This window comes from Leiobunum rupestre, chromosome 11, assembly GCF_980474605.1.
Source record: "Leiobunum rupestre chromosome 11, qqLeiRupe1.1.hap1, whole genome shotgun sequence".
In the NCBI taxonomy this organism is placed as follows: Eukaryota; Metazoa; Arthropoda; class Arachnida; order Opiliones; family Sclerosomatidae; genus Leiobunum; species Leiobunum rupestre.
This window is the reverse complement of record NC_143394.1, coordinates 23,301,082-23,312,008: the sequence shown is the minus strand read 5'-3', so window position 1 is coordinate 23,312,008 and position 10,927 is coordinate 23,301,082.

Genomic DNA, 10,927 nt, shown 5'->3' with positions numbered 1-10,927 from the left:
ACGAACATTTTGAGTAGTTCTGAAAATGTCTTTAAAAATGCTCTGGCTTCGTATTTGTTTGGAGTTACGTACGGGAAAAAGTAACGCAGTATCATTCTGAAGCAAGCTGCTGATAAATTTTCATAACTTCTCGAAGGTCTGAGCCTTCTCGTTATAAATAACTTTTCTAAATTGATCATTTGGGTTTTCGAACGACGCCACAACGTAAGTTTATGGTCCGCCACAATTCATAAATCTCTCGCAGCGAGCGTAGAAAGTCTATATATCTTTAAAAACTCCACCTATAAGTTTGGAAAGTCGTCTTTTCGTGAAAAGTTTCCCTTACGCGCAACAATTGATGGGCTTTCTTGTCGATCTAAGTAATGTTACATTAAAAAAATTTAATTTTGATTATATGAGAACCCTTATTATTAAGATCATGTTAACCACCCTGTAAAGGCTTAGCCTCCTTGATTGCCTGCAATGTATATTTACAGCATCCGATTGGTTCTTTATAGTTTCAATCTTGGTGACGCGTATCGTGATATGCTCGAGACCTCCTCCAGCTTAAAGGGCAACGCAAGTGGCCATGCCAGGGAGTAAATTAACTTCTAGATAAAAAGATCGACTGCGCATGCGCTATCTGCTATCCCTCTGTCAAAAAACCAGAACCATATATTTGCCGAATTTATTTGGTATAAATGCGTCTCTCGCGGTTTTTATGCAAAATCCATGCATTCTTTAGTCGCGAAAATGGCCGAGGAAAGTGAACTTTCCGAGCTTACCGACAAATCGGATCCTTTATATAAAATAAATGTAATAAAACAAAGATAAATATTCTGTTGGGGTATAATGATTGGGAAATTGTTAAGGGAGGCGGGATATAGGACCAAGTGTGTGAGGCTAGCGTCAGAGATTTACCGCATCCAATGCCTAATGTTTCAACCTCCATAAAAACCACTTCGTCGTCCTCGTCGTCGTCGTCGTCGTTCGAGCTTTTCGTTAGTCAGTAAGGAAGGCGAAGGCGGGGCGGCGAAGAGAAAGTGACCCGCGGAACAGAGGGAATTAACCGAGACTGCCTTTCGCTTCGTTACTGAGGTGGTTCGACTATAGACAGAGCGGCCCGCGGGACAGAGGTAAGTCAGGGCTCAAGGACGAGCGTAGTTTTCTGTTCGTCATGAGGGGGGAGCAAATCGGCCATTGGATAGAGGTGGTTCACAGAAGTACAGGGGTATTTGGGACGAGAGAGAAAGACGAGTTTTTACGTTATTTTTGAGGGGGGAAAGGGTACCCCGGTAATTCTGGCATTCGGAAAAGGGGCAAGGGGGCCTTACTGGGGTGGAGTGCCTCGAAACACACAACAAGCTGAGGGCCCGCCCGTAGTGTGGGCTTCTCGGCTAGTTGATTATATTAAACTGTCAAATAATTTTATTCCAAAACATTTTTAAATCGAAAATATCAACGTCAAACTTTCGGAAACTAACTCAGTTCTTTTCTCCTTAATAAATAAATTAAGCTAAACCTAAAATCCTGGGTTCGTTGGTGGTGAACTAAGAAAATCTAAAAATTCGCGAATGAGAACGAAATTGCACTACATGGCTACACGGTTTACACCAAGGAGAATAAGTTTTCGCACTGTATAAAATCCTCCTTGGAAAACCAACTTACTTCTGGTAGGAGAAAATCAAGCACCCCTCTACATGTCAAGGGAAGTGTTAAAGCTGGTTTTCACTAGCCACTACGTCGTCAACGTAAAATGACCGCGTTAGCCTTGGTTTCCACAAGCGCGAGTAACGGCGCGTCACTCAACATTGGGACGCTCAAACGTTTTTGCCGTGTGGGCTGTGGACGCTTGCGCAGGGCATTTTGATGGCACTACTGGTGATATAGGATGAATTGCAATCACAGGTTATATAAAATACTGATTCAATGACGTGCTCAAAGAAAAATGCATGACGACGCACGCTAGAGGAAACCAACCATTAAACCTAATAAAATTGTTTTTGTGTCGATGCTCACTGTCTCGGCATCTTTGCTTAAATTAAAACCAGCCTTAAATGTTGGTTTTCAAGCGCCTAAAAAACCTACTTACCCGCGCTAAGCCTAACGGGCATTTTTGCGTCTACCCTTTTGCCCTATCGGAAACCAGCCTTTAAGAATGAGAAAGCTCGAAATTATAAAAGATTCTAAGATTCTTAGATTGTATTTTAATGCAAGTAAAAATGTGACGCGGCAACTGAGTCATACAGGTGGTTTAAACTAGGGTATTGAAGGGAAGCTTACACCGTTCAATTTAATATCATTATTTTAATAGAGAAGTTTTATCTTGACAAAGATTTATAATGTTATTGATATAAGCTTATTAAAAATTAAATATTTTTTGTTGGAATTTTCCATTAAATTGCAAATTACTATTTATATTCCATTGATTCATCCGAGTTGAACATTCACTAAAATAAACGAAATAATTTGTGATTTAAATGATCACGTATTAATTTATGAAGTTATTTAGATTACAGTTTCTCCAAAATCTTTTAATTATTTCATTTTAGAAACTTAATTGGTTAGCCCCTTTCGTTTTATTTTACTCCAATATTCCTAATTGTAGCTCTAATAGTTTGTGGGTCAAATGCAATTATCGGGAAAATTGCATCACCCAATATATCAGAAGATATTATTTATAAATGGATCGACTATAAAGAAAACTTTATACAGAGAAAATGGATTTTCTGAGATGTGTGGTTTTAACGTCATGTCAAGATTGATCGCCTGCCAAATCGAAGAGTTTTAAATTTAATTTATTCTATAGTCTGTCAACTTCCGGAAATATAGTGATACATTTACAATACAAAAAGTTAAAAATTTCGAATACGAAATTAATTTGTACATTTTAGCGTATTAAACTCCCTTAATAACTAGCAAAAAGTTAAATTTAATCACAATTTGGGTATTTTCGTGTATTACGGAGCTTATTAAAAATTAGGATTTGTGATAATCTTTCAGATATTCAGACTCTTTTTAATTTATTTCTGTTTCACGGAAAAAGTGGACGTCCCTTTGTTCTAAAAACCTCTTTAATGGGTGTTTTCATAAAATCCCCATCAAAGAACAGCCTAGGAGGTGGTTTACTCTAGGAAGGGATAACTGTCTGTAGCTTTTTTTTTATTGATTTTTCGGGAAACATGTTTGAAGGAGGTATTTAATAACAACGACGGTATCAAATGTAAAGTTGATCATAATTTATTTATAAAGGATTAAAACATTAGAGAGAAAACAACATAGCCAGATTTTATGAAAACACCTATTATAGACTATTTGTTTCGCCCTAAAACTTGGAAGCCAGCATTGTGTCATTTTCCCTCACCGAGCAGTGATAACAATAGTAATTTTCTTGTTGTAAATAGTTGCATGATTAGAAAACAAGTTGGCCCAGCCCGTAATATTACCTCTCCTCGGAGGGGTTTTAGTTCATTCCCCACGCGTCGTCTCACAACACTATATAACTACGCTTATTCAAAACTGTTATAAGGGCAATTCATTTTTTTGATAAAAAAAATAAAGAAAACGGGCCGAAAGTTTAAAAATTCAATTTAAAGTTTATATATTTCACCAAGACCCCCACGATAAATTTACGATACTTTATTCCCGTTGCCGCTACATCAAAAATTTATTTGGTTCGAGATTGCCAAACTGTTTGTAAGGGTGGAAATATAGAAAACACAAAAGAAAATAGTTTATTCTTCTTTAGACCAGGTTTTCATATTGACTTAAATTCTATCCAAATACTTATTTAAACAATTATTAATTATCACAGTGTTAATGTAAAGATTAATTAGATATTAAACAATTCTAAATTTATTAACAATTAAGTAATTAAGGTAAATAAAAATAATTAATTCTAACAATCTAATAGTTAAACTATATTAATTATATCTCAGCGATGTTCCTTACAAACCCAATTTAGTCTCACAGATTAAGTTAGAAATCTCAACCGGTGAAAAAATATTTTAACGAATAGACTAATATATAAAAATAATCCAATCGAGACTAAGGTGTGTCATATAGCTTCTGCACTTCTTGCAGTAATGTCACTGCAGTACTAATCTAGTTATGTTCGTTAATTGAATATAATTTGTAAATATTCTTTTAATGCCTTCATTAATAAATTACTAGTTCGTTATTTATAACGTCGTTCAGTTTGTTCATTTCTAAACCCTCAAGCGGCTATGCCCTGCGTGCATGTTGTAAACTTCAACACGTTATGGGCCCAGCACGCTCCCACTGCGTCACTCTGCTTAGAAGCCTATGAACAGCTGAGTCCTGGTTCCAGTATTCTAGTTCCTGATATCCTCAACAAACTGATCCTGACCCACTGTTTCCTGAAGAATGGATGGACTGCTTCGCCATGAGATAGACAAACTGTCTGGTCCCGAGAATTGGCGGAGCTGGAAGAGACAGATCAACGATGTCCTGATCATTCGGGACATTCATGAGATTATCCAGGGAGACTGGACAGAACCGATTAGAACCACGACGTCAGAAGCGACATTTCCGGCTGCTTTCAAGAAGTATCAAGTAGCGTTCAGTACTTTCCGTCAAGGTCCAGAACATGATTGCAGACTGTGAGACGCCCAAAGAGATGTGAGATAAGCTCCTCGAGATTTTCGAACAGAAGTCGTCAAATCGGTTGCGAAAGCTCCTTGCACAGTTAATGTGAGCTACAAAATCGCCAGATGTCGACATGGCAACCGATCTCGCCCAATTACGTTCCTTATGGGCTGACAGTACTGACTGCCGCTAAAAGAGAAAAAGATATCTCTTTTGATGACTGCATCCTGGCTGCTTGCATCTTCGAATCCTTGCCGAATAATGGATATCGATAATTCAGTATGCTTTGGGACACTCTTCCCAAAGAAAAGCAAACTGTCGATGAACTGCAACGACTACTGATCGGCCGTGCGACCCGAGACGGAGATGCTTTCACGGAATCAACCGGGCTGGTAGCTAGACGAGAAGGCAACCGTAGCATTCAATCCTCGTCAAGGCAGAGTTCCCGAAAGCAACGCCCTAGGTGTTCCTACTACAAACGATATGGGCATCTGACCCAAGACTGCAGAAACGCTAAAAGAACGTCTAGAAGCAGAGGCACCGACGATGAAATCCCGACAGATCTCCAAGAAAAGTCGAGTCTCTATACCGTGTGGATATTCAGGTGGTCGAACCTTCAAACCCTGTCCATCTTGCCGCCGTTTCAAAGAACAAGCGAGACAAAATTCTTCGGTCCCGAGATGTAAAATCCGATCCCGAGCGATGTTCCTTTGAAACTAATATTCCTGCTCATGATGATGTCACCAGACAGGGCGAGCAGATGTCAGAGTCCAGCAGCCGAGATGGGATAGTCAGATAGAACGACGATGACCCGATACTACAACACCGCCAGAACCTGAGTCTTCATCACTCCAGCGATACCTTAATTGAGGGCGAGTGTTGATGAAAAAGAGCAATGAAGATATTTTTTATCAACGAAATCTTATCTTTCCGTTCTCTCCTTTAGAGATATGATTTCGATCGTTTGACTAAGGTGTATCTTATAGCTTCTGCAGTTCTTGCAGTAATGTCGCTACAGTACTAATCTAGTAATATTCGTTAATTGTATTTAAATTGTAAATATTCTTTTAATGAATTCATTAATAAATTACTAGCTCGTTATTAATAACGTCGTTCAGTTTGTTCATTTCTAAACCCTCAATCGGCTATGCCCTGCGTGCACCTTGTAAACTTCAACAAAATGTGACGTGAGACGTTTACAACGAATTGAATGAACTAGACATTTATTTAAAAAAAAAATTGAAATTTCAACAACTGACTAGGCTAATACGCAATGCACTACCAGAGGCCCGAATCAACTAGCGACTTGAAAATCAAGTTTCGGAGTTACAAATGATGTTTCTGAGCTCGAGTGAAACCTCAAAGCGATTGGCCTATGAGCTGTCGGCTGTTTGGAGCTATTAAAATTATTTGAAATTAATACTAAAACATTCATTTCAAATATTTAAAAAAAGCAATACCAACGGATACAGTCAATTATTTACAGAATTTTAATAACATTTTCAGAAATTTGAAGTATTATTCAGGGTCACCACAGTTCCTATATTTCCTATTTTTTCCTATAATTTAACGTCCTTCCTTTTTTCTCCTATAATTTCATTAAATTTCCTATAATACCCTATATTTTAACTCAAAAGTCTGAAGAAATTAAAATAGTTGCTATTTTACCATTAGAAGTCTTTAAAACGTCCTAGTTTTTAAAGATGCTTATTTCCAACACTGATCACCGATGGTTTTCGATTATTTCTATCGGTTATCAACTTTATACCAACGGTTTTCTCTGACTGTTTAATGAATTTTATCCTATTTTTTCCCCTATATCTTCCTATATTTCACTGATAAATTTCCTATAATTCCTTTAAAGGATTTTAAAATATTCTGTGGTCATCCTGATTATTGTTTTTTTGCAGCTGACACTTCCGACGTATTTTGTTTAATCGAAAAAGCTGCTTGTTGGACTCTTTTGAATATGCATTTTTATTTTAATATTAAATTATCGAGACACGTCTAGAGTTCTTAAATTACCGTAATTTAGAAAATCAGTAAATTAGATATTATGGAGAAAGTACCACATCAGCAAAAGAGGGCATAGGAGATACACTAGCGACGCATTTACTTTGTTTTGTTTTCCATGGGTTATCTACAAACTTTCGGCTTCCTGTTGCCTTTTTTACGAGTAAATTAACAGCGGATGAGCTGCATAAAATTACATTAGATGTAATTAAAGCAGTAGAAGAATGTGGATTTGTGACTGTTAGGCTTGTTGCGGATAATGCCAAAACTAATACTGCAGCTTTTAAGAAGATGTCCAGTGAGGCCGAACTACAACATGAAGTCATTCACCCTCACGATAAAAATCGTAATTTGTTCATAGCGTTTGACCAGAGTCATATTATAAATAAATATACGTAGCCAATTTCTTGACCGTATTATGGTTTATATTGAATGTTTAATCAATCCAATTTTTGTCACAAACCTGTACCATTCTCAATCAAAAGCGTTGATGAAACCAGTGAGATTTTTGACTAGGAAAATGGTGTACCCGACTAGTTTAAAAAAAATGAATGTGAAAAGAGCGGTGCTTTTATTTTCCGAGCCAATGGCTGCAGCACTTAAAACCACATTAAAGCTTCACATGTGTAAACCAGAAGAGAAAGAAGATTTATTAGTCACCATTTATTTTATGGAAATGGTTCGGAAATGGTTTGAGCTCCACGATGTTCATAATAAAACTTATGCAATTCATATGAGAAACCCAAATAAATCTCCTTTTGAATCAATCAATGACGAAAGACTTGATTGGCTCACAGATGAATTTTTACCATTCATTGAAGCAATACAAACTAATGCCCAGGCATATGATAAATCTGACCGGTTCACTGATGAGACATATGAAGCTATGGTGGTGACCACAAAGTCCACTGTATCTTTGGTCAAATATTTATTAGCAAATGGGTTTCATTATGTTTTTACTCGGAAACTTTCAAGTGATCCCATTGAAGAAATGTTTAGCCATATAAGAACTAGTGGAGGATATAATGATCAAATGAATGCTCGTTCGTGTACTTTGAGTATAGAAAAACATTTGAAAATTGGTATTTTAAAAGCATCCAGTTCATCCAATTGTGGAAATGGTTTAAAATCTATACCCCATGGTAAAGATATAATTTGGTTTTAAGGCAAATATTAATGACTAACGATAATTAAATGAATCTTTTACAGTTGCAACTGATCATGAAATGGTTCAATGGAAAACTATAAATCCTGCAGCACCGATAGCGCCAATAAAATTACCAATTCACTTGAAAAATATATTACAAGATATTGAACAAACAAGTCCCAATGGTACTAATTTGCCTCTAAACTAAGCAAAGCTGTAACAGTCAGGGAAAACCATAATTATTTCTGTTTTCAGATAACACCGTTGTTTCAATAAAAAATTGCCGTGTTGCTATGGTTGCTGGGTTCATAGTAAGATGTGCGGGTGAAAGATCTGATTGCTTGTATTGCTTGGAGAAAATAATGCAACCTCACACTCAGTCCCCTTTATTAACTTTAATTCATAGCCAAGATAGAGGAGGGTTAAAATATCCATCTCGGATGTTAATTAAGTTATTGTCTCTAGTGACTGATTTTGTCCAATCCACCCTCCATTTATTTCCTCGAGTACGAGTTCTTGAAACTTATGTAAATGAGTTACTACCTTTCTTTCAAAAACCATTATCGTGTGATTATTGCAAAAATGTATCATTACGTGAGAATCAGGATTTAAGGAAAACCCTGCTGGAGAAGTTTTTGAAAGCGGCTTTAGACAATCATGCCAAAGATGCCTCTGACCGAAAAGAAAGGAGAAAAAAATTGAATACTAAGCCATTGTCAAGGAAAATTCTTAAAGTTTTAAAGTTTAAAAACTGTGATAAGGCTAAATGTTCCTGTTTTTGGAGAAAAAAAATCAATTTTAATTATTGATATATTTTATCAAACCTTTTTAAATTGAATAAATTGTTTTACCTCATTGATTTATATTTCTGATTTATTAATGAATTTCCTTAACATTTACTATGTACATAATTTTACCCATTTTTCAGTGTTTACTAAAATTGTAGTATGGCTAATATTGTATGCGAACAAAACCTCAAATTTGAAAAGTACGATTAAGAGCGCCATCTATTGGGAGAAACTGGAAACTCCAACGGGGGGGGGGGGGAAGAAACTCGTAGTCCGGTAGAGCGAACACGGGCCTTGATTAATAACGGAGGCTACGTTTTGAGATGCATTATCAGTATCATCATATTCCTCCTGGTACTCACTATCATTTTCATCCTCGTCAGATTCATCGATAGTTAATTGAACCGGTATAAACAGGGTTAGACATAAGTATTCTTCCTATTAACCTTATCAAACTATTCTAACACGGCCTTCGACTCCATGGAAATTCGCAATTAAAACGAATCTAGGTGGCGCAGCGGTGCCTAGCTCTTCGAGTTAGTGCGTTACGCGGTTTACGCCTATGATCTAGTGTTTGCTGTATTGAAATTACATTATTAAACGATACACAGGGCCGTGCAGAGGGGGGCAGGGGGGGCAAAATCCCCAGGGCCCGGGCGAAAAGGGCCCACGAGGAGGGCCCGTAGCTGTAGGGCCCATCGAAGAAGCTCAAGGGGGGGGGGGCAAATCGAAGGGGCCCGCGAGTAAGTTTGCCCCGGGCCCCAGGATACCTCTGCACGGCCCTGACGATACAAAAATACACTAAAACGCGAATAACGCTAGGTTTTGAGTTTTGAAGTCTTGTGCGACGTATTTTAAATACATTTTAGCCCGAAAGATCAAAGAAAATTGAGAAACAGTGAAACACGAATACGATGATAAATTACCATTTTCGTAATTTACCTGAGAAAATTGTAAATTACTGTTACCAGGGTAAATTACCGATTCGGATCTCTAGACACGTCAGACTACTCTATGTAAAAGAAGTATCCTAAATAGTAACCTCCGTAAATTGCCAGATACTTTTTCAACTATTTCCTATTTTAGAGTTAACAAGCGCTCCAGTTTTTGAAAAATTACTTTGCATAAAACGCGAGCTGTCTAATGTCTTTGGCTTTGAATTTTCCATCGAATACAGTCACCGTTAAGCCGAATAAGCGGCAGTAGCTTCTCTGATCAGCCATAAAAAGGGAGAGCCATCCTAGTTAACTTCATCCATGGCGTAAAAGGATTTAGAAAATGAACAATAAAGGTGGAAATAACATGCTTCGATGCCCTCTTATGGAAAAGCTCTGGAGCGACGCGGCTTCACTACGAAGGGACGCAACCAGGTATCGTCACAAAGTAATACAACCACCGCCGGGTGCCACTATCAGTTGTCATTTGCCTTTCAATGCGCCCCGCCACTTTTCAGTGGAGCACCAGGTCATTGTACTTCCTACCATATATATATAGCGTTTAAGCTTGTAGAATGGATCCGGAGGATTATGCGCCTTTTTGTCTTAGACTTAGTCGCGGAGATTGCCAATGTTATTACGTAATTTCCCAAGGCCCTTCCGACTAGGGAGATAAACCATTTTAATACTTTTTTTCCAACTAGGAGATTGCATAGATTTTTTGTAGAGAAAATGTATATACGCACTCTCATACTGTACAGGAATAAGATATAGATTCTGCAATTTGCGAGTAGCATACATAAACTACGAGGTAATTTGCTCCACAGTACTGTGGGTTGATGATAATTCTTCCAAGAATAAATCTTTGATAACAAAGAGGTCGCAACATTCCTGGCCACCATTTTAAATTTCACCAGTACCTTTCAGCTACCCTTTAAGGCACCATTATATAGTTGCGTTTTACACGACTATACCCTAACCTACACAGAACACCTAAACATTGGCGTCGTCAAGGAGGGGCTAGGCTGCTGTATACTTCAGTTACAGAAGGGGGCCCTCAAGAGTTCCAATAAGAGCCCTCCAAATTCCAAATTAAAAACCTATGAGCCAACCAAAGTAAATAATATTTAGATTTTTAACAGATTGTTCAGATTGAATATAGCTTATAGCAGATCTTATTTCATTTATGTATCAAGCAGGGTACACGGCGAAGCATTACTCTGTTTGGACAATAGTGCAAATAGACCAGTTTGAGGTTCACTATTTGGTCTTTGGAATTGTAACGATAATACAATAAAACAGACAAGCTATACTAAACTATTGTCCATATCTTGTAAATAGAGACCTCCTGTGCCGCCAATGCACTTGTAATTAGGCATATCCTCTAAAGGGAGCTTGTTATAAACATCTAAATTGAACAATGTTAAAAAAAACCTGAAATATTAATAAAAAATAAT